This window comes from Passer domesticus, chromosome 3, assembly GCF_036417665.1.
Source record: "Passer domesticus isolate bPasDom1 chromosome 3, bPasDom1.hap1, whole genome shotgun sequence".
In the NCBI taxonomy this organism is placed as follows: domain Eukaryota; kingdom Metazoa; phylum Chordata; class Aves; order Passeriformes; family Passeridae; genus Passer; species Passer domesticus.
Genome location: NC_087476.1, coordinates 36,382,286 through 36,407,125, shown reverse-complemented (window position 1 = coordinate 36,407,125; position 24,840 = coordinate 36,382,286). Strand labels below are relative to the sequence as shown.

Sequence of the window (24,840 nt, the reverse complement as noted above, 5' to 3'; positions counted from 1 at the left end):
CTCACCAGGAAAAAATTTTACCATGTCTTCTCTATGGGAATATTAAAATTTGAGGAGTATATAATGCTCAAAATGTTGGTGAAAAAAACTCTTTTAATTAGATCTGCAAGTTCTTTCGGTACTTCTCTCTGCCTCTTCCTTTTGGACAGCTCTTTCTTTCACTGCTATGTTTCATTCCCCCACCTCTTCTTAGCTGCTGCCAGTGCTGAGGAAATTAACTCCTGAGATGCTCTAACAAATTAAGTCTTAACTTCAACAAGTCATACAATCTAACCTAAAAGTGGCCACATGCATTAAAATAAATTTCCTAAATGAAATTCACCCTAAAGAAACGTAAGTTAACATATTGCTAGAGGGGTGATGAAGAGGCATGACCTATGAAGAAATGAATAATTTGCAAAACCAAAACAGCAGTTCTGAGAGAAATCTAAAGGTAAGAGGGCACAAAACCATTAGGTCATGAAGACCCTAAAGCAAGACCAAGGAAAGTATGACAAGACACCATTAACATATGCTTTAATTATGCTTTAATGCCTCTGTAAACCTGGATTACAGACACAATGGATCTGAGCCCCTGCATTACTGACCAAAAAATTGAGAAAATTGAGTCAGTTCAGAAATCAAGAAATATAAAGGGCTAGATAGATGAATCCAGGAAATAAGGACTGGGAAAGAGAAAAATAGTTCACAATATTACTGGAAAAACCAAGAAGCTCCCTTTCAGCCTTTCAAAAGACAAACATAGAATCATAGAATGGTTTGGGTTGGAAGTGACCTTAGAGATCTAGTTCCAACCCCTCTGCCATGGGCAGGTACATCTTCCACACAGACCATGTTGCTAAAAGCCTGATTCAGCCTGACTTTGAACACTTGCATGAATGGAATATCCACTTCTCTGGGTCAAGTTCCTCACCACTCTCATAGTCAAAAATTTCTTCCTAATACCTTATATAAATCTGCTCCTTTGTCCTACCACTACATGCCCTTGTAAAAAGTTCCTCACCAGCTTTCTTGTATGTCCCCCCTTAAGTACTGGAAACTTCTATTAGGTCTCCCCAGAAGCCTTCTTTTCTTCAGGCTCAACAACCCCATCTCTCTCAGCTTATCTTTCATGGGAGAGATGCACCAGCCCTCTGATCTTCTTTATGGTCCTCCTCTGGACTTGCTCCAGCAGGTCCACATCCTTCCGCTGCTGGGGCTCCAGAGCTGGATGCAGTACTCTGGGTGGGGTCTCACAGGAGCAGAGCAGAGGGGCAGAATCACCTCCTTGATCTGCTGGTCACACTCCCTTTCACTCAGCCCAGGACACAGCTGGCTTTCACAACACCCACAAAACCTTCTCCTCAGGGCTGCTCTGAACCCATTCTCCACTCAGTCTGTGTCTGTGCTTGGGATTGCCCCGACCCAGGGGCAGGACCTTGCACTTGGCTCTGTTAAACTTCACTATGTTCAGTCAGACTCACCTCTCAAGCCTGTCCAGGTCCCTCTGGAAAACATCCCTTCCCTCCAGCGTGTTGACTGCTCCTTGTAGCTTGGTGTCATTGACAAACTTCCTAAGGGTGTGCTCAGTCCCACTGTCTATGTCACTGAGAAAGGTGTTAAATAGCAGCAGTCTCAACACTGAGTCCCGAGGAAGTCCACTCATCACTGGTGTCCACTTGGGCATTGAGCTGTTGACAGCAAATCTTTGAGAATGACTATCCAACACGTGCCTTATCCACTGAGTGATCCATCCATCAAATCAAATTTAGAAACAAGGATGTCATGTGGGACAGTGTCACAAGTCCAAGTAGATTACATCAGTTACTTTTTCCTTATTTACCACAGATGTAACTCTATCACATAAAGCCACCAAATTTGTCAGGTGCATTCCTTTAGTGAATGCCACTAATCATCTCCTTATTTTCCGTGTGTCTTAGCATAGTTCCCAGAGGGATCTGCTCCATGATCATTCTGGGCACTGAGGTGAGACTGACAATCCTGTAGATCCACAGATCTCTCTTTTTTAAAGTGGGGATTATTTTTCCACTTTTCCAAACAATGGGAACTTTACTGGACTCACAACTTCTCAAATATGATGGACAGTGGTTCAGCCAGTTCCTCCACCCTCAGGACACACAGATGCATCTCATCCAGTCCCATGGACTTGTGCACCTTCAGGTCTCAGGCCTGATCTACTCCGAGTCCCTGACTTTGCTTTCTCTGACATGGATTGTGCAGCTGGAGCACTCGTTGGTAAAGATCAAGGCAAAAGGGTCGTTGAGTACCACAGCTTCTTCCATGTCCCGCATAACCAGGTCTCCTTTTTCCTCCTGGAGAGGACCCACATTTTTTCTAGCCTTCCTTTTATCACCAAAGAGCCTATAGAAGCTTTTCTTGTTCTGCTTGATATCTCTGGCCAGATTTAATTCTACCAGGGTTTTAGCTTTTACAACCTGAACTCTGGACAACTTCTCTGTTTTCTTCCCAAGCTGCCTGTTCCTGCTTCCACCCTTTGTAGGCTTCCTGGTCAACCCACAAAACCCTCATTAACTCTGAAGGACCAGAGATAACACTGAGACAAAATTTAGGGGAAGTCCCTTAAAATAAAGCACATTTGAGACATGTGGTCACGTAAGGACAAAAGAAGCAGATTCTTATTATCCAAAAGATGCACACATTGGAGAAATGAGGTTATTAAGAGTATGGGGATACATGTACTGCATCAGTACATGGAACACATAAACAGAATTGAAATTATGAAACGAAGAATGAAAAATATTAAAGAATGTAGAAGTAAAATATATCTGTGACACTATTTTCTCTTTGTCCTTTGAACCATGTTCTTGGCTGCATAGCACCATATTGAGTGAGGGAAGTGTCCCCCGTATTTTGGGTCTCTCCTTGTTCTGGGGAGTCCATGAGATTGAGCGGGTTTTGTGTCTGGTGGTTATTCGCTGTTATTTCTTGACTATTACTGTTCTGATTGTGAGCAAACTGTTACTTTTTCATTTACATCTACTCATAATCATTCCTTATTGCTGCAAAGAGATTGGTTGAAACTATAAAGGGAGGCAACTCAGTCCACAGTGTTCTCCTTTAAATTGTCCCAAAGCAAGACAATCTCTCAAACCCATAATGTCCTAAGATGTGAAACAGGATGGAATTAAGCAGGTTCAATCAATGGAAATACAAAACCTGACTGAATAAAATATAAAGGCATACATTAGAAAACATCAGATAGATGGGGACAAAAACTTGCCTCTCTCTTTTTTTCCATGATCTTAGGAGAAGCTGAATTTGTTTAGAAAAAAACAAAATAGAATTTCTGCTTCAAGACTGCTTCCTAAGTAATATAATTACCACCTCACAGCAGTTTCTATCATCACGCCAAATGCAGAATTGTCTCCTTAGGGCTCATCTCATTTTTCCTCTCTCCCTTTCTACTTCAGAATGATACCTCTCCTCTTCATTGCACGATTTATAAATTGTGTAAATGTGGAATACAGAACAGGCTACTGCAGGAAAGTGATTTTTTGGCAATATTGTATGTGGGAAGACATCTGTGAGAAGCATCAGAAGATCTTTCATCTTCTGAACATCTCACAGATGTTCACAAATAACGAAAATTGTTACTTAGGGGAAGGCAGCTCATGTGCCAATAAACATAGAGAACTGGTTTAAAATAGGAGCTTGCAGGCTGTGAAATTAATAAAACAACAGATCTGACCTAAAATCCTAATGACAATCAGCCTGATTGTTTTTGTTAATTATAGTTATTGGCAATTGAAATCAATGAGAGGTGAATGAGGGCAAGCAAATTACAACTGCTAAATTGCTTCAGTTAGCACTTTTTTTTTCTTTTTTCCAAAACCAAATGACAATATGTTTTATTCATCTGCTTTGTTACTTACCACATGTAACTGCATTCTCCAAATCCTACTTTGAACATAGTGACATTCAGACCTGAACACAAAGTCTGAAGTTACAGGTGTAATACAATGACAGAAGATGAAATGCCCAATTAACAGTAAATTCACTCCTTGAAATCTTTCCCACTTACAGTAAAAATATGAAATTTGCCAACATTTTTGCTTTCACTAACTAGACCAGAAAAACAAGACATTTATGAAACTTACTGTAACATCTAGTGTGAAGAGCATTCATGTTTGAGCCTTGAGATGATTATTTAAAAGAAAAAAATGCATTTTTCTTATAAATGAGTCTATGATGTTAAATTAGCCTTCTGAATGCTCTCAGAAGTGTAGTGTCTAGGTTCTATGCAAATTATAGGTCTTCTCTGAAAAGACTTGAGAAAAGTTTTCATTAAACAATATTCAATTAGCTAGTTTCCTTGTTCTTTCTGGCTAACATATGCCTTCCCACTTGATTTTCCTTCATCACTCTTCAAGGTCAGGTTTACACAGCCAGCACAAAGATGAGTCAACTAGGTACAATATTTTAATTAGGGACTGGGGTTTTAATCACTGTGATTGGGTTGCTTCCATTTTTAATGGTATTTTGAGGTTCCAAAACATGCAAAAGCAAAAGGTTTTCATCTCCATATGGGGTTTAAATCTGAATTATATATTTATTCCTAATAGCATGCAGTTTGATTGTCTGCTTGTAATCATACTGAGATACAGTAACTGTTCCATAGAGAAACTACCTTAGTGAATCTCCTTTAGAAATTATTAATTAAATAAGCAGTAGGTCTTTTCAATCCTTCCAAATGCAAACAGAAAACCACTATGACTGTTTTTACAAGTCTACACTGCCAGTCCCGCCTACTCAGAAATTTTTTTTTCTGATAACAAATACTTACTGTAAAGTTTGCTTTCACTGTTTCTCAGTTTTTTATATTCAAGATTTATGTTTACAGAACATTATTTCTGTGCAGCAGTGCAAGTTTATATATCACTTCTTGCTACTAAATCTCTGAGTAGCATTTACAGTTTTCACATACTATCCCAAAGTTTGAATTTCTCAGGTTAAAATGAATGGAACCATTTCTCTTTGAGTAAGTGATACACAAATATAAAACCTTTATCCTTCCATTGTAAAGGATTTACTCTGCAGCAGCACGGTGCATTCTCCACTCTTTTTCTCAACATTATAAATGAGCCATCAAAATCTTAATCTTCTGTTATCTCTGTCTCTATGGTTTTGACATTTACTTCAGCATATAAGCTGTGCTCGTCAGACCAGTTTTCTGGTGTACACACAACAATCCTTAAACAATAACCCTCCAGCTGAATGATAAAATATCCATCCTTAGCCAAAACATAAGGAAAAATGTTGTAAAAGCCTATGAAAACAGAGACAACCTTTAAAACAGTTAGCATATCCTCTAATTCCATCTTTAATTAGCTAAAAAATAACTTCTTTAGAAAATGGTCCTCACCATGGACATTCTATCATGTTTCCCTTAACTTCTTTTAAATTGATAGGGCAGTCTTGTATGGTGACAACTACCGCAACACAGCAGAGAGTTGGAGGGGAGCTTAAGGATCTTGTCTACAGTCTAAATACAGTCCTGCTTAAAAATATCTCTTTTCATCTTGGTGCAATGGGGGGTGATTTTGTTTCCTTGTGCAGAATAAAATGGGAGAGAGGACTAGGACAGCTTCAGATGATGTAAATTCTCAGCATAATAGACTTCTTAGAATTCATATTGGATTACAGTATGCCCCAAACCTCTACCCTGAAAGGAGGCATTACAGTAATTCAGTTTTGAGCTGATTGTAGCCACAGCAGGGTGTCACCATGTCAGAAAGGAGAAGACGTCATTTCCCATCCAGAAATATTTTTTTAAAAAACAAAACAACAACAACAACAACAAAAAACAAAAACAAAAACAAAAACAAACAAACAAACACCCAACAAAACCAGACCAAAACAAAAAGAAAAAAAAAGAAAGAAAAACTTTATAAACAATCAGAGACCAAAACCATCAGGTATTACTAACAGGAAGTTGAGGCACTTTGCTAACCAGGGAAAGCAAACTTCTAATAGTAGTTGAAGATACCAACCATGATATCCTTTCAGCATGCTCCTGGCTGTAGGAGGACCTCAATGTGCAGCATGGCTCTTTTTTTCAGACATTTGTAATGATGAACTGACTGTAGCTCTAAATAAATAAGATATTTCATTTTCTAAGTAGTATTACTCCAAATAAACATTTAAGCACATCTAAACATTAAAAGCAGATTGATTCGAAATTAGCAAGTTAATCAGGAAACCCCAATCCTGATTTTTGGTGTAATGAAATTTATTTTAAAAGCCACTAAAAGAAACTTTGAGGGAAATAGGATCATGGAAGATAACATAATACTTTTTATATTCATTACAAGAACTTCCAATGCCAATATCACAATATTGGCATAAAGTCTTGTATTGCTTTCTTCACTTGCATTTCCTCCATCCATTTTAATTGAACCAAAATGTTCAGAAAGCTTCCAGTAAGAAACTACAGTTCTTTCTGCTTATATAAGATGTCTGGTTCCAGTTGCATCAGGTTCAGATAAAAATATAGTGTTAGCCCTACGCAAAAAGAATTATGTATATGGGTTTCCATTAGCATTAATAGGAGTTATATATGTAAATCCCACACATGCTGTGATAAGAATGTGCTAAGAAACTGCATTTACATTCCTGTCAGGGGGCTGCAATTAGTACCAGCACAGCAAAGACAGCTTGTATTCCTCTCGACATTTGGAAGCCTTGTAAAACCTGTGTAGAACAGAAATCTTTGCCATTATACCCCATTTTAATTGCAAGCCACATCACAGCACACGTGCAAAATATTTTGATAAACTCTTTCAAAGCCCACAGAAATCCTACTAAAAATGTTCACTGAGAGCACTCAAAGTTATGGTTGTGAACCTGGTGGGAACTCACTCACTCCTGAGCTGGGCATGTTTTTTCACCAAGTATTGTGGCTTTAGGACTTTTTGATCCTGAAGATCAATGCAGAGGGGAGGGGGAGCAGCCTAACTCCAGCCCCAGAGAGGTAAGACAAGTGACAGTGAAGGGGATGTGGGTTTCTTCCCAGGATGGAAACCTTTCCATGGGCAGTTGGCTTAGCTCTTGAGAGCACATCATCTCCGAACCTGTGCAATTTGTTGCTTGATGGTGGACAAAGGGGTTTGCAGGGATCTGGCTCTCTATAACCCCATTTTGGCTATGAGACTGAAGAGTAGATCCAGAGCTTTCCCTGTGTCCCCAGCCCCTCCCTTCAGGAGGGCCCTGTGATAATTTAATGATACACTCTGACACCTTCCCAGAGCAGCAGATGACCCCAGGGAGAGATGCTGCATGCTGGCCGTGATTCAGCCTGGCTCAGGAAGCCTGAGCTGCAAATTGCAGCTCCTCAGACAGGACAGAGCACCCACTCTCCTGCAGCCCAGCTGGGCCAGCCCTGGCTCCAGAGAGGCAAGCTTCCCTCAGTGCCAGTGGGATCACTGCATCTGCAGGAGTATCCGTGAGGCAGGAGTGCAGGCAGCTCTGTGCCTCTGTGCCTGCATGCCCACGAGGGCTGGCAGCTCCAGGGACTGTGAGGTCCCAGGTCTGTGCTGGCAGCCAGAGTGAGAGCTGTTTGTGGCCCCTTGGTCTGTGTCCCTTGTGCTGGAGCACAAGTTCCATTGAGTCAAATGGGGCAAACTGAGAGGCACCAGAAGAACCTCACTGCCTGCTATAGATGGTCCAGGATAACAACATTTTGGTTACGTTGAGGAATTTCTTCTCCAAAATCCAGAAAAGGCAGATTTAGATTCAAGCTGTGTAGTTGACTCCAGTTTCTTAAAATACCACAATGCCTTTCGACCCCCATCTACCAGAGCCCTGTGCAGACCTAAGAAGTGCGCCCAGGCTCAGGAAACTGCCTCTTGCACATGATGGGCACATCAGACAACAGGATGCAGGGTCAGCAGGAGAGAATATAAGAACCTGCTTTCAATAAACCTCCCTGCTACCCAAAACCAGTTTTTCTATGTGATATTCCCACATTTCACAGAGAATCCATGTTGATAGGCTGTACTTTGGTGTTCAGAAAGCCTTTGCAGATGTTCCAAGCTATCTGGGCTAGAACTTTCTCCTCAGTGATTATATCTTCCTTCAGCAATTGCATTTCCCCAGGATACAGAAACACAGCCAACAGCCAATGTGGGATTACTTGTGAGTGCAGAGCTGGGCCTGGGCTCTGAAATTTGCTTTCATGTGAGCTGAAAATGAATAGAGCTTTCCCTGCCTTTGAGTCTACTCATGTATTTTATCTGTTTGATTTAGCCTTTCCTTAAAAATTTGTTGTCAGTACACTTACTTTCACTTATGCAACAGTAAACATGGAAGGAAATTCCTTGACCTGATCAAGATACTTACCTAAAAGCAAGAAGAAAGGTTGTTACTTTTATAAAATACTTGGAAGGCTCTCAGATATTGAAGGCAGAGGAAGTTGGATAAGTGGGAAAATACTATTTGATGGATAATGAATCATCATTTATTCAGTAAAGTTCATTCATGAAGCTGTCAAAGAAGATGTTGTCAAAATAATAATTGTATCCTTTATAATAGCTCCTATTTCATTATCTTCAGGATTCAAAGTCACCTAGAAATAGGGAAAAAAGTTAATATTGAATAAAACCAGTGTGTCTAGAGAACGGAAAAAGAGTGATCAAATAGGTTAAATCCTATTTGTGTGCTATGGTTCTACTTTCATCACGATATTTTCTACATGCTTTCTTATCTATGTGCATATATGTGTTAAATAAAACTATATTTACACACAGATACACATGTATTCTGCTGTTTGTAACAGCATGCAGGGGACAGTTACCATGAAGTAAAGAGGAATAATTTCCAGGAACAGCAGGATTAAATATACCTTTTAGAAGAAACAGGATTTTGCCATTTATAAGAATAAGTAGAAAATCAGCTTTTTAGGCTAGGACCTAGCAAAAGGCTTGTGGATGGCTTTCTGTACCTTTTTATTCCAATACTATTGGATACATCTACATTCGTAGATGTCTTTTCCGTTCCCATCTTGTACTTCACATACTTCATACTTGCTGTTAGTCTTGGTCTCTTTCTACAGTCTGCCTTCTGCCCAGGTTCTGCCTCCTTTTTTTTCTGACACTTCTTACCTTTCTACTTTTGTAAAAAAAAGGGGATAAAAATACTAGTGGCAATGGGCAGCACCCACTTGGCTTGTGCTGTCTAGTGGCCCCTTGGAACAGAGCTCCCAAGTGGGCAGAGCTGTTCCGCCCACTTGTGCTGCTCTCGCAGCTGGATGCTCCACAAGCTGCCCAGAGAGGACTGGCAAACAAACAGCTTGGAAAGATCTTGCAGCTGCTTGTTCCTCTCCCCAACCTCAGGACAGCCATAAAGTATTTCTGCAGTGGGAGTGCAGATTTGAAAGCTTTCTTCCAGGCTGCTCCTTTTCTCTCCTCGTTTGGCACCATCTCCCACACAATCATTTTTCTCAGCCATTTACAGGAAGAACAGTCTGCCTGGACTTGTAGCCAGTATCACTCCTCCCCAGAGTTAGGAGAGGTGGGCAGAGTCACATACTTCTTAAAATTACCCACATGTGAAGCTGGGGATGAGAGATGCAGCTAGGAGCAGCAGATGGAGTTCTTCAGTGTTACAAACATCTGGAATATGATTAAGTGTCAACTCTGCCTTCAGGCCATATGGGATGTGGACTTTCAATTTAGCCACATGATGCAAAATAGTTTCTTGCTGAATTTATTTGTCCAGATCCTAATTAATGGACCAAATAACACCATTACCATAACACCAACAGATTTGTATTTTAGCCTGAGATCGTACTTGAGCCTGAACTCATTGTCAGTAAGAACACAGTGATATTAGATCCTCAGTAGTTTTCTGACTTAATAGCTGTAGTTGTGAAAGGTTGAGTACAGCCAAATGACATAGACAACATTTAGAATGAGCCAGAACAGCCCTTTCTCTTTTATTTACACCAGTAGCCAGGGTTGTAAAAGAGGTAAGAAAGATGTTTGATACTTTCAGAAAACAGTAGTTCCATGTGCTGCTGTTTTCTGTGTCAGGACTCTGTTGGTCAATAGAATTTCTTTATTCTCTGCGCATGGACCAATAAATAATTCCGTAAGTAATTTTTCATTGAAAGCTCCTGCAGTAGGAACTCCTGCCAGAAGGTCAGCACATCTGTAGTGGTCAAGGGGAGGTGGGTACCAGTTCTGAAAAATACCTCCTCTTGTTTTGTTCCTATGCAAAGATAATGGCATGCTCCTTCCACTGGGTAAGAATTGTTGCCATAGTAATGTTTCAAGCACTCCTTTGGATCAATAGAAGAACAGAAGGTTTTTCAGGTATTTCTGTTGCTTGTAAGCCTGCAGTCATACCCCACATATATTTGTATTTGCATCTATAAAACAAGTTTGTTCAAAGATCTTTCAGCACTGTAAAATTAAGCAAAAAAAAACCATGAACATAAACATGGTGTACAAAGATCTTGGGTCAGAATCAGACCTCTGGCAAACAAGTGCAGCTCTGTCTAGAGAGCAGATGCATATTCGCTTGATCAAAGCCCTGAATTTGGCTCTTGTAATCCTACCAACACCTCACCAAATGCAGGAACAAACTGAAGCTGCAGAATTGGTTGCATTTTTTCCTCAGGGTCCAGATGTAGTTCTGTTCACAAATCACTGGGGTTTTCAGTTGATTTAAAGTTCATTTGCTGTTTCGTGGACACTAGGTACCTGACATATTGCTCCAGTATAGGCTCAAGCTGAATAGATAGTATTAATTCTGTGATGGAAATGATGTGTGAGTTTTACATAAATTCTTATAGGCTGAACCTACAAAAGCATGGATTTAGTCACTTTATTGCCCCTTTCAGCAACCACCTTTGACGTGTAGATATTAGAATTTTTCCATCTGCTCTATACATCAAAAGATTGTGTACTTGTTAAATACTGGCCCCTATACTTCCCCTAGATAACATAACAGTTAACCTAACACAACTCAGCATTTGATTTGAGCTGCTTTAGCTATTTACTGGGAACAGTCCCATTCCCAGTATATAATTTGCAACAGCCATGCTGTTTTAAGGCAGTATGAGCTGCTCATGCTAGCTGACCACAGTACTGGGGAATAGCTACAAGCATGATCAGTATAGGAAGACAGGCTTTGGTTGAAGATGGAGAATTGACATATACGAAAGTTTTTGTGAATTTAATATGCAAAGCTAAGGACAAAGTTTTCTGAGGTAGAAAGTTCTGCTTGCCATATTGATATACAAGCAATAAGGAGAAGATGATTTGCCAGCCTCCTTTTAGGAAAAATATCTCAAACTCAGATTTCTCCATGGGATAGTGAATCTTTTACTGCAGTATTTTACATCAAAACCTTACTATTCACAAGTATATTATGCATTTTTCTATGCATAAATTCCTTTACAAAGAGTCATATTTACCTACAAATGATGCACAAGGCTCCTTCAGGTATTACAGTTATCCACTTCTAATTGGAACGGGAACATGCCATCTTCTGCAATTATGTGGTACATTTTTTTAATAGCGTCTAATATTTCATTGCCTGCTGAAAACATCTCCAAATCATAAATATTGGAGACTTCTGAGGGAACAGTGGTAATCAGCGCCATAGACACAACTCAGAGAGATTCATTAGCGTTCCCCCTCAACTCCTAGGCTGGTGTCTGCATGTATATATCATCACTGAGAAGAAAAAAAATGGGCAGTATTTCTTCTTATGGTGGTATCTGACATTTCTCATTTCATATCCCGTTCCTTGCTTCCACCAAAACTGGAGAAGTTTTCTTTGGTCTCCTACAACTCCTTCCTTGCTGACAGTGAGGCTGCCTGCCCTACATCTACACATCTGGCCTTCTAGAAAGGAAGACAAGAGGAGAAAGGAGTAGGAGAGGAGAACAAGATACGTGGCTGGTATCACAAGATATGTGAGATGGAGTCAGGATGCATCTTGGCTGCTGGACACTCTCTTATTTTTTGTAAGCAATTCTTGACCTTTGTGACCCTATGAAGAGAAAGATGGGAGGAATTTAACTGAGATTTCTGTCCATGGAAAGCAGTGCACTGCAATTATGTTATTTTGCCCCTGTTATTTAGGAGGTGCACATCCTCCTGACAACCAGCCTTTTCAACATCAGTACTTGTTAAATATTTCATGACAGAAATATCAGGACTTTCTGATATAGTCACATCCATTTTCTCGTTACTCTGAACAGACTTTAGTGAGAAAGGTTAAAAGTACAGTAACTCCGTGTGAGGAGAGAGAGGCTGAGAGCTGTGAGAATCACTGCTAAAACAGAACACATCAGAGGTCACATTTTGCTCCCACTGTCACAGTCCCTTCTGGTCAGAGTGGTTGTTCAGATGTAAATAAAGACTGGATACAAGTTGAATTAGTTAAAAGCTTACTCATGTGAAAGACAATAGAAGTTTTCTTAATAGTATCATGGGGACCAAGACCCAAGTCCTGAGCATTAACAGTGATGAGAAACTGTGGTTTTGTCAAGGTTGCTGGCTTGCACTCAGTGCCACTGAAAATAAAGTCTGCATCATAAAAGTGATCCCAGGTGATACAAGGAAATAGGTAAATCCACGGACTGTCATTTCAGAATCAAAATTGTAGACTTAAAATACAGCAACTGCCAGCACATGCATCACCTGGTAAACCAGGACTTTTTGTTAAAAGTCTGTCTGATACCCAAGAACAATTCCAAAAGCTAGTTGCTGTAGTGAGGCCTTACTTTCTGTCTCAGTTGCTGTTTGTTCCCTAAGGGAATGCCCCTAGGCTACCCCTGGCACTTCAGCCTTTCTGTTTACCCACTTGCTCATCCAGAATTCACCCGCCTCCACATGGTGTTCCTTGGCATCCTTGCTAGCACAGAGCTTGCAGTAGCTCTAGCTTTGCTTGTCTGTGCACACAGCGAGAAAAACGCCTGCATAGTACAAGCCAACACAAGAATGCCCTGCCACCTGGCCAGAGGCTGTCTGCAAGGCACTGCTAGAGAGATGCCAGAGCTTCCACACTGTCCTACTGGCTTTTCCCATCAGGCAGCTCATCGCATGGAGGAATCACGCTGGTTTCGTCTGCTCTCGTCTGCTGTCCCCTGCAGTTTGGCAGAAGCATCCTCCGAAGAGACCTAGTGAGAGATAATGCTTATTAACTCCTCCTCAGCCATCCTTGGGTCTGGATGCACTGAGGTGCCATGGCAATGAGAGCAGTAAGAGTGTCTAGACAGACAGCAGTCCCACAGCTAGGAGAGAAATTTTACCACCAGATATTTCATCAAATTAACGGTTATGTGTTCAGAACAAAAGAATGTGGGAACATGCAACCCATGTGTATGGTGAACCTAATGAATGCCTGCTATGATAACTTTCATAGGATACTGCAGAGCCTCTGGCAAATACACAATTTATGAAATTCTTTAAACATTAAAATTACCTCTGATATTTGACAAGCTGTGTTATCAAAAGGGCTTCTTCAGTAGTATAGGGTTTTCTTGGTAGTGATGGGTAGCCAAACCAATCTTCCAGATCACATCCTTCTTAAAAGGATGGAATTAAATAATCTTAAAAGACTGCCTCTCACACAGCCTATACTTAAAAGTCACCACAACAATTTCTGATAAGGATTTCAAAGTACAAGATCCATTTCTGTTATAGATGTTGATCAGCTGTGCACCATTGCCTTCTGTGCATTTGCCTTGATAAAAACAAGTCTTGAATTGACTCAGGTGCAGAAATTAGGAGTTGCCTTGAATATGTTTGTTTGCTTGTTCTCCAGCATAAATTATGTTTGAACAATAAGGGCATGGCTCTCTGAAGGGCTGAGCACCTGCAGCTCACATTCCACTCAGCTGGAGCTGTAAATGCCAAGCAGCTCTGAAAAGCCAGGGTTGTAACTGTTCCTTTTGGATGAGATTTATCCAAGCAGTATTGATCCACAACTAAATCTCTGTGCAGGGCTGGCTTTCCCTTTCTAACTTACCGTCTTTACTTAGAGGCCTAGATGCTGTGTAAGGCATTCAGAATAATTTTGTATAATTAAGACTGCAGTGAAAGGAAAGAAAGGCAAAGATGTGCCTTGTTCTGCAGTACAATAAAAAATAAGTAAATATAATTCCAGTTAATTATCCATCACTCAGTGCAGAGACTTCTACTTAATCTAATCACCGGTTAATTAGATTGTCTGTTTTGTTTGATCAAATCTACTGTAACAAAATCATCTGCATTTGCATTGTCCTTTATTTTGATGATTTTCTATTATTGAAAAGGTCATTGTCAGGTCAACATAGGCCTGTATTTGTTTTTTAATGCAACAGAATTTCACATTACTTAAATATCTCTCTGCGGAACCCAATCTGAGGCACAGACTTTTAGAGCTATGCAAGAATTGCTGATCTAAAACCTAGGTTTTTCAAATTAATTACATGCCTCTCTGGTTTACAAGCAACATCTCTGACAACCTGCACCACATTCAGTGGGATGTTTCTCAGAATCAACAAGATATTTCAATGGGGAGTGAGGAACCTAAATGGAAAATACACGTAGGAAAGGCTTTAGGTTCAGTATTTCTAATTTAGAGCAAGCTCCATTTCCACCTGGTGATCTCAACAGGCCATGGTAGTGCAATGCCACTGTGCCTGCAGCTGAGCTGCTAAGCTGGTGGATGGTAATGTGTTAAGTGGTGGTGATTCGGTTTCTTGTCTGATTCTCTAGAGAGCAAAAGTCCTATTTTGGCTTTCATTGAGATTTAGAGATGTTTCACTTTCCCTTAAGTTAACAGGTATGCTTACCTGATGTAGCTCTCTATCCCAGCTGCCAAAAGTGAAGTGGTACACAGGTTAAAGCCAGCCTGAAAAGCAAGCTATTCCTGGGTAGTTTGGCATGGAAAATATTATGGGCTACTGTTGAAGGGATTAGGATGCCTTGGTCCCATATTGACATTATCTTAGTGCGCAGAGGACACCCTCAAGCTACTCAAGCTGGGATAACTGATAAGCAACCAGACCAGAACTGGGACATTAAAGGGTTCAGAGGACCTGAAAACAAGAATAGCAATGACTCCCTAAATTTTCCCATGTAAATGTGAATATTGTGGCATTCACTGCTTCTCTCTAAAGTCCTGTTCAAGACCATGGTAAGTACATGAGAGAAATTTCCTTATCTTGAATTTGTCAGAGCTGGGGTTGGTGATAAGAGCAGGGATAGTATAATAAAGTGTGCTAATCTCATCACAGCAATCCTGCTGTGCAGACTGCTCACGGCCAGCTCTAGGTATAGGCAAAATAGGCAGTTGCCTATGGCAACAGACTGCTGGTGAAACCAGAGTGAGTTCAGGCTCCTGCAGTGCCTTTGTCAGTGTGAGTGCCCTGGAGAGCCAGCCTGGTGGCTGTTGCTGGAGGAATTGGGACATGCAGGGCCATGGCTTTCAACAGCAGAGCAAAGATCTGAGGTTTTCCCTGCAATTGTTGTCACCCACCCTTTGCTCCCCTGAAACCCCTGGCCCAGCAGAGTGGAAAGAGCGACTCTCCAGGACCTTTCTGTGGCTCTACTGATGCTCTTTTGCAACAAAATTCAGTCTTGCCAGCACTTCTGAGATGTCTGGAGCTGCCCTTGTTCTGGCTGTGATAAAGTTAATTTCCTTCCTAGTAGCTGGTACATTACTGTGGTTTGGATTTAGTAGGAGAACCATGTTGATAAGACACTGGTGGTTTGCTCAGGTGTTCTTAGCCTAAGAAAAGGTCTACTCAGTTTCCTGTGCTCTGACATCAAGCAGGTGTACAAGAAGCTGGGAGGGAGCATGGCCAGGAGAGCCAAACTTGTCAAAAGGATATTTCATAAAATGGAATATCATGTTCAACACATAAACTGGAGGGAGTTGGCTGGGTTCTACTGGTTGCTGCTCAGGGATGGGATGGACATCTGTCAGTGAGTGATGAGCAGTTGAATTGTGCACCACTTGGTTTTCTTAGGGTTTATTCTTCTAATTTTATTTTCTTGCATTTATTTATTATTATTTATTATTATTATTATTATTGTATTTCAATTATTAAATTGCTCTATCTCAACCCATGAATTTTACCTTTTTTTTTCCTACTCTCCCCTGCTTCCCATCGGAGGGTTGGGGAAGGAGTGAGAGGTTTCATGGTCCTTAGCTGTTGGCTGTGGTTGAACCATGACAGGAGAGCTGCCTTGCATCAAGGGCGTCCTGCAGGCTTACAGTTTCCTGGGGCAGCTTGAGGTCATCCAGACTCATGTCTTTGAGGGCTCCCCAGAGAAATGGCAACACCAGCACAGGCAGAAGTCAGGAAAGTGTCATGCAGCAACAGGAGAAACAAGTCAGACCTTGCAGAAATGCGCAGGTGAAGCTCCAACAATTTTTAATTAAATTGTGCCAGAGAACTAGAGATGTCTCTGTGCCAAAATAAAGCAAACATGCTAAATGAAGAAGAATTCTTGCTGGGTCATTCTGGGAGTTGAGTCAAAGCCAAAACAGACCAGTTTCACATTTCTAGGCCTCCCTTTTGCATCTTTGACTCAAGCAGAACCTGAACATAATTTATGCTGTCAAGTCAAAAGTACACCTTCCAGTGTTTTTGCATTATAAAACGATTTCTTAAAAGTAATGATTTGTCCCTCCATCACTGCGAAGCACAGGAAGAAGTGCTTTTTCAGAGAATTTTATTCCAAGTTTCTTGTGCATGTGTGTCCGTATGCATTCCTTTTACAGAGCACTGAACACTATTTTCTTTGTTGTTTCATTACTAGAAATATTATCTTCTTGCTAAACAATACATGTTCAGGAAGGGATGTGGTGATGGGGTGAGGTTGCTCAAAGTTTATTTTTTGCTTTTGTTGCCAATTGCTGCAGATGTCTTCTGCTTAAGAAAGAAGGGTGATTGAAAAAGGCAGCTCCTCTTTTCCATGTCCATAAGTAATTCACTGCTTCTGGCAGTGGACTGCAAAGATATAGCAAGGGCATAAAGTTAAAAGCCAGACATATACTGACTCACACCTCTCCACAGAGAATCTCCTTCTGGGCTTGAACAAGGTGAGGTTCAGCTGTGCCTCAAAGACCTGCTGGTGGGTGCCTGGGGATATTGCATATTCCCTGCCTTACTTAGCATGCTTTCCATAGCTGCGCAGTCTAGGATTCCTACTCCTTGTCTTGCCTGAACCACAACTGCACAAAATGTCCTGATTGTTTGGTTTGGTTTTTTTTTCCTTTTAGCTGCAGATTATTTTGTTACAATGTTAACCCAGAACCAGTAGAAATAAGCAACTCCAAAACCAGTGGGTGGGTCAACAGCTAGTCAGTCAATAATTCAAAATTCATCCATGCTGTTCAGTATTCCTGGTTGTTTGCTCCTAAAAATTGTGCTTAGGGTATTTGATTCATTTATTTGTGTCACCACTTTGGAATTAGTAATAGACTTGTCACACCTCCAGCTTAGTTAAGGTGATATTTTTCTAGCGACATCTTTTCCTCCACCCCAGGTAGATGTATTCTCCCTGAGGCTGAGCCTGTTCATTGAAAGCAGAGTTATGCCAAGCCCTGAAAAAGTCTTCCAGCAAAACTCCCACAGCATTCCTGAAGCAGTGGCTGTGGAGGCCTTTCCACAGAGGTGCTTTTAAATTTGCTCTTATCAGTATTCATAGACTCAGGGATCGAAGGTGGGGAGGAACCACTGGATCATCTCTTTTGACCTCCTTAAGCCGTTAAATGTCATCCCTCACCCCTGCACTGAACCCATGTTCAGCTGTAGAATGCACCTCAGCAGGAAAGGAAAGCTGCCAGGGGTCAGAGAGTCCAGCAGTCAGTGTGGTGATCCCCTTGGCTGTCAGGAGTGCACCCTGCATTGTGGCAGGGCCGCGGGGACCATTCTCGAGGCCTGAGGCCCAATTATGCCGGCCCCGCTACGCGTCATTTCAAAAGGCAGCTCTTGCCCCAGAGAATTCGAAGACTGTAAGGCAAATGTGAGGCTGATTCCATTTCAAATGGAATATTATGCAGTTGGTTTCAAGATGCTTGGCCAAGTGAGTAAAAAATTAAATGATACTCTGGTCTGAAGGAGTTAAGAACCGAGAGCTGAAACACAGCAGGCAGGCATGAGGTTTGCACAAATGTCACAGAGAGAAATGATCAGAGAGGACAATTGCCCTTAGCATGGTGGTATCATTTATAAATCTAAATAAATAAATAGAATAATAAGAAGAAATATAAAATAATAATAAACAGGGAAAAATTCAATCAGGTCCCTGAGGATTAAGAAGAAAAAGTAATCTTGCGGAGAGCTGGACTCTGATCTTTTTCTGAGCTCCACGTGCCTGCATTCCCATTTCAAAATGATAAATAATTGAAATAAAAACAAGACTTAAGGATTTTAAAAATGCTGAATAAAATAATCCCCCACACATGCAAAATATTAATATAGAAATACAAATATTTCCAAGTATATATATTTATAAATCTGAAGAGAAATAAATAGAAGGAGTTCTCTTTTCTTATTTTAAATTCTCTTTTCTATAAGAAAGAACAAAAGAGAGAAACAGAGAGATAGAAATAAAGAATGGACTGATCAAAATAATATAAACCTGCCCTTGAATACATGCTTGAAGGTAATTTAAGGGTTTATATCATCCCATTTTTCTGAGTAATACTTTATCTTTCTGCATTACTAGTTGGAATGTTTACATATTTTTCGCTTTCCCCTAGCATATCTGTTGGATTTTCAAGCAGTCTTTTTCCTTCAAACTACGAGAATAGTTAAAACCCTGAAACTGTATGGTTCTCATACTTCATTTCATTGCATTTGCACCACTTAGGTGATGCAAGTTTGGTGGACTGCTTTCTTCATGATCCCAGTCTGAGATGAGAATGAGGCCTCTTATTTTTCTGACTAGCTCACCTATACAAGCTGATAATTGCTGGCTCTTAGGAAGAGCCACAGGTTATTGCTTAGGGTGAGAAGCATTCAGTCTCTTGTGTTTTCCCCCAAAGTAGCATATTTTGCTGAATTTTAAGTTGGTGTTGGCCTAGCTAATCAGGAGCCTCTAGCTATTGCAGTAGGCTTCAGCCTCTTAAAATACTCTCAGATCTTCCCAGGGACTGGGTTGGTGCTGGTAAAGACATCATCTACCCCCACCACTTGTACCCTTCATCAATACAAGTCACAACACAAAGATCCAAACTGAGGAAAGGATGAATTAGTTCCTGAAAAGCATCAGCAGAAAACTAAATTTGGTGAAAGGATCTTCAAATTAGTTCATATGTTGTTAACATGGGCATGTACAAAGGACTTCAGCTTCTTGGGCTGTTTGTGCTTGGATTCAGCCTTCAAGACAGATGTTCATTTCTTGATGCATCTCTGCTTGCTCAAATTGCTTCCTCTAAGTTCTCCACAGCTTGGCAAAGGGTCTATGTGGTCCTGTAGCAACCCCAGTCAGGCAGACACACCCTTACTGCTTTTGAGGCAGGCAACAGCAGTGCTGTTGAGGAAGGGCAGGCAAATGCAGGTAAGTGGGAATATCAATGCTAATCATAGTGTATGCTAAGGCAGGAGCTTCAGTAGAAAATCTCTGGCCAGTTGCTATGCAGGAGGACAAGCTGCTCTGTAATAGTTCTTGCTCAGATGTGATGGATGTTCAAATGCTTTTACCTGTCTTTGAAGTCAGAAACAATATTTAGGATAATCTATAAACTGGTGGACACAAAAGGCTCTGGGAACAACCGAAGGAAGCAACTGATAGATCTGCATTATCCAACACAGCACAGTTCAGGAGTCTCATTAGTGTGCAGGGCCTACACGAATGGTGTCTCTGATTAAGTGCCACCAGCTGTCTGTTAAACTAAGATGAAGATTAGCAGGCAGGCAGAGACATCCCAGACAGGTCTGGAAGGAATCCATCTGGACCTGTCAGTCCAGGCGCAGCTCTGCCCAGCCCTCTGCACCCTCCCTGGCCATATGCACCCTGCCCAGCCCTTTGCAGCCTTTCCAAAGCTGTCAGTGTGGCAGAGCGTGATAGACTGGCTTTGTAGAAAAGCAGCTTGGCTCTGGAAGTAAATAGCTGTTTGCAGGCATGGTCTCTTCGACTCTTCTTGCTTTTTCTTAGCATGTTGCAGGCTCATTGCCATGTGCAGTGGATGGGGAAGAGGTCTGTGCTGACACATCCCTTTCTGGGCATGGGACAGAGGGGCTGGAGAAGGACTGGGGAAGAGGAATGTGATCTCTGGAGGGGTGTTCTGACAGACTTCCTGTGCATGCCAAGGAGCTCCAGGAGAGAATTCAGCTGGCAGGAACCAATTTCCTCCCGACACTTGCCACTGCATGAGAAGATGAGTGAGTGCTTAGGAGGCAAGGCCAAATCATTCTGGTGGCATTACATGGCATACAAGAGATTGAACAACACACTCAGAGCCCCACTTCTGCTTCCAGATGCCTTTACACCAGTGTAACTATAGAGTTTGGTGGAGCTACATCTCTAATAACATGAACAGACAGTTTGGACCCCTTGAGCAACATAATGGGAGAGCATTAAAGAGGCAGAATTTCTGGTGTCAAGTGGAGAAAACAGGCTAGTGGTCGCCTCTGACAGTAATAAGAGAGTAAGAGGCTTCTACTGGGACTTCCTGCCAGGCTTTCCTTATCAGAAGGGCAAGGCCTGTATTAGGTAACTTTTGAATATACAGAGGAATTAGAGTGAAATTACAGGTGCTCGGTGACCTGCCAGATTTTAAGTGTTACTGTTGGGGAGGAAAAAAATGTAGGGAAAAACTCCTTTCCCCTATAAAATTGAAATATAGTAAGCAATGGTATATGTCAGTCCCACCAGAAGACTGCACATTTCCCTTCACTCTCAGACTTAGCTTAATAGGCTCCAAACATAGACTGTTTTAACAGCCAGTATTCTGACATCTCTTGGTGTTATCTAGAAAATGTCAGCAGCTCAAATGCAGAATAGAAATGTGGCTTCAGTTTTTCTTTCAAGCAATTTTTTTTTTGTCCTTTGACGTCCAGTAGCTGCAGGGGTGATGCCTCAATTTGAGAAGTAGCTGCATTAAACGAAATGTGATAAAAAGAGACATCAAAATTCCAAACAGGTTTCAGATTAAGTTTTTGAATATGTAAATTTAGAAACATAAATTTAAATTCAAACCACAGGGTGAAAAAAAAGAAAAAAAGAGCAGCAGCATTTTGGCTGCTTGGAAAATTTAATACAAGATGTTTTCTTCTTTTTAAGGGCTTGCAAGTTCCAGACAAATGGAAACATCATGAATATTATATAGGTACATCTTGGTCAAATTTAATTTAAAGTAAATTTTAGTGAGGTACATACTTTCTGTGCATATGATGCATGAACAATCTTTGTGACCAGCTAGAGGCAGAATAATACAACACCTTAACATATTACTACATCTTCTGCCCCTCACTTTCAAACTTCACTGCCATGTGTTCTTAAAGTCCTGTTCACTCTGAGGGTTTTGCAACACAATCCTTTACTGGTTTTCAGCTTTCCTTCATTTTGTTGTGCACCCCTTGTACTTCAAGTGGTTTGCATGGGTCCAACAAGAACCTAACTTTCTGGCCCATCTCTTACTGTCTCAAATCTTGCACACCTTGAGCTACTTTGGGATAAGAAATTTCAGGAGTACTTTGCAAATACAGACATCTGATGAAAACCACACCTTTAATATTCTTTCGGATTTATTTATTGCATAGCTGTAATCTTAAACTCACAATTGCTAAACTGATATGTTTCTTCTACATGAATATCTGCCTTCTTCCCAAATGTTTCCAGTATCACAAATCATAGAATCATATAGGTTGGAAAAGACCTTTTAGGTCATTTAATCCAAACATTAGCCCAGCAGTGCCAAGTCCACCAGTAAACAGTTTCCCTAAAATGTCTACATGTCTTTTAAATACCTCTGGGGACACTGGCTCAGCCACCTCACTGGGCAGCCTGCTCCAGTGGTTGGCAACCCTTTCTGTGAATAATATTTCCTTAATATACAGTCTAAAACTCCCCTAGGCAACTTGAAGACATTTCCTTTTGTTCCATGTGTTATCTTTGGTTCAGTCTTCCCACATCACCTCTAGATTTTAGCCTTTCCATCTTTATAATACTTTTCCTTTTGTTTTTGCAGTTCTAGCTCCGTGAAAGTAATTTAAAACATTTCCTGTTCAGGTCATCTTTCAGACTTATCTCTGACTACAACACACTGCTCATCATGATTTGGTCAAAATTTCTCACTTCTGCATTTAAGGTCTTTCATTTCTTAACTTCACCATTTCTATTTCTATTAATAAATTATGCCACTGACCATGCCATGTTTTTCAGGATGGTTCCAGCCTTTTCTGCCCCTCAGACCACCATTCTACCTAAAAGATCTGTCTTTTTCCAGTGTCGCATTTTGGATTTTGGGAAAAGCTCCATATTCTCAGAGGTACTAATATTCACCTCTGCATAATATCTTTTAAAAAAACCCAAAACACTGCCATTGCTAGTTGGCTCAGTGAGAGTTTCTTTTCCTATGTTTTGTATTCCAGCTTACTTTCACATTCATGCCATTTCTCTTCATTACTCCTTTGCCACAAGTCATTAACAGTAAGATCAGCAACAGAACCTGCCACCAAAGAAACCTCCAAATCCTGCACCAGATACAGCATCATCAACAGCAGGTTATCCTTTAAATCATATCACAGATGTCTCTGCATCTGTGTTTCTACCATACAGCCTCAAATCTGAAAGAAACTGCCATCACAGAGTGGTATCACCAGCTGCAACCAAAATATGGAGTCATTGGTGGCAAATATCAGTATTCTGCTGAAATCTGACTTTTAAGAAAGAGGAGCATGTTTGATTTTTTAAAATTTAATTTAGATCCATTAGAAAAAAAAGAAATTAGTTATGGTTTTGTACATCTACAAAATCTGCATGTTAGTCATAATGTTAAAAAGCCTCCCTACCAAGAGATATGCAAGACTTCCCTAAAAAATCCTTCCAAGTAATGCTTAAGCCTGTTTTTCTTTCTCATTCTAACAAGGTTTAAGGTCATTCAGTTCTCCTCTCCCCAGTAAAATATTGTGGATATTACCAAAATATAACTGGCATTTAAATACTATGCTGGTATTGCCTTGAGTCAAACAGATATGCAAAAGGGGCACCAGGAGTATGTGATAAAGCCCATTTTGGAATGGAAACTAATGCTTTCTTTAGCACTAGTCTAACTCAGAGGGCATTATGGATTCAAATTAATGGGCTGTCGGCAGCTGCTTATAAAATTAGGTTCCAAAAGCATTGTGCAAATCTAAAACTTTAATTGCTTGCAAGCAGCTGCAAGGAATCTCTTACAACTCCAGTGCTGCATGGAAGTGGGAGAAGGTCTGATTTTTGTTCCGTAAATATTTACCTTTTCTACCAGTTTCATCAGTATACTGGTTTTTGGATTAAATTATTTTGAAAGCATAAAGTAATTGCTGAAGAGTAATAACCTGGCACTCTTATGTGCCTCTCGGAAACATGAATTGGCTCAGTAATACAGAAAATTGGCCAGAGGGCAGAGATTTAGATGCTAGCACCCTTATTGGAGAAATCCAGAACAGGTTTTATTATTTATGATTGTCTTTGTGCGTGTGCATAGGAGACTTGGCAACGACATAATCTTGGAAGGATTTTAATCAGCTCAAGGAGCTTAATTTAATACCCAAAAATGTATCAAGGCAAATGTTAAAGAAGCTGGCCTGTCAGTCAGCAAGCAGCTGAGGAGCTGAAGGACAGCATGGGACATCATTAGGCAGTGAGTGCCAGGACTAACAAATGCCAAGGTGAGGGCTGCAAAAAGCCTGCAGGCTAATAACTCACCAAAGGTAACAAGCAGCTGAGGATCCCTCTGCATTCTGAATCCTGCCCACCACTGTTACTGCTCAGAGACTAAGTTAGCTCACAAGCCAGGATCCAACAGCTAAGCTGCATTCACACATGACTAAAGGGAACCTTAGTGGTAAGGATGTGACATGTGTAGCTTAAATTTATGGTTCATCTGCTATGTGAGTGGTATCTTGAACAGAGTCCAACAACTCTTCCATCAGCTGCATCCATATGCTATGCATGTGTTCCCTGCTAAGCACATCTTTTAAATTTAGTCCTTGTGGGTGCATGTTCTACACTTTCTCCATGTTTGTGGCTTTCATGTGCATTCTTTAGAAAAATACTTCTGTTCATTCAAAGGCTGTCCTGAGCTCTTCAGTTGCTCTCCAGCCATTCAGCTATGGCCTCAGCAAAACACCTCAGTGCATTCCCTTCACGTTCCTTCCCAGCTGTGCGACAGCCACTGCTGCTCCTTGGGCTGCACTGCGAGTTCTGAACTCCTTGAGGAACTGCTAGTGCTTCCCTGCTCCTTTGTTCAGAAATGGTGAACATCTTGCTGCTGCTTGCAATGATGTTTGCCCCTGTTTGAAATTTATAAACTCTTAGACAGAATGATCTGAATTTTGCAACAAGCTTTTTTTTTTTTTTCTGGTGGATTTAAAGCCTCATTCATCAAATTTTTGATCAGTGTTTAGAATCAACAATTTTTGTCACATTTTTGTCATGCAGGGTGAGGAGGAAGTGTTTCTATCTGTGGAAATAGTTGTCCTCCATGGTTCTCTCCCAAGTTTTCAAAGCGAAGGAATCTTTCCTAGATGAAACTGTGAGCCAAGCAGAAATAGGTGTCAAACTAGCACAATGGCCCCCACACAATAGATTATAAAAGCCTTTTCTCTGGCAGGCATTTGTTCCCAAGTCTTCTTCTGGAACAGAACATACTACCCTATACATC

At 40.8% G+C, this 24,840-nt stretch overlaps 1 long non-coding RNA gene across 1 annotated transcript in view; it reads right to left on the bottom strand.

The window, feature by feature from the left end:
- Positions 1–18,414, bottom strand: part of LOC135298012 (uncharacterized) — a 29,019-nt gene extending 10,605 nt beyond the window's left edge. Inside the window, exons 1-4 of the long non-coding RNA XR_010359972.1 lie at positions 14,810–18,414; positions 11,438–13,150; positions 8,359–8,584; positions 6,012–6,109 (exon numbers count right to left, since the gene is read on the bottom strand). This is a non-coding gene — a long non-coding RNA (uncharacterized LOC135298012). The remainder of the gene's footprint in view (positions 1–6,011; positions 6,110–8,358; positions 8,585–11,437; positions 13,151–14,809) is intronic.
- Positions 18,415–24,840: the final 6,426 nt, after the last annotated feature.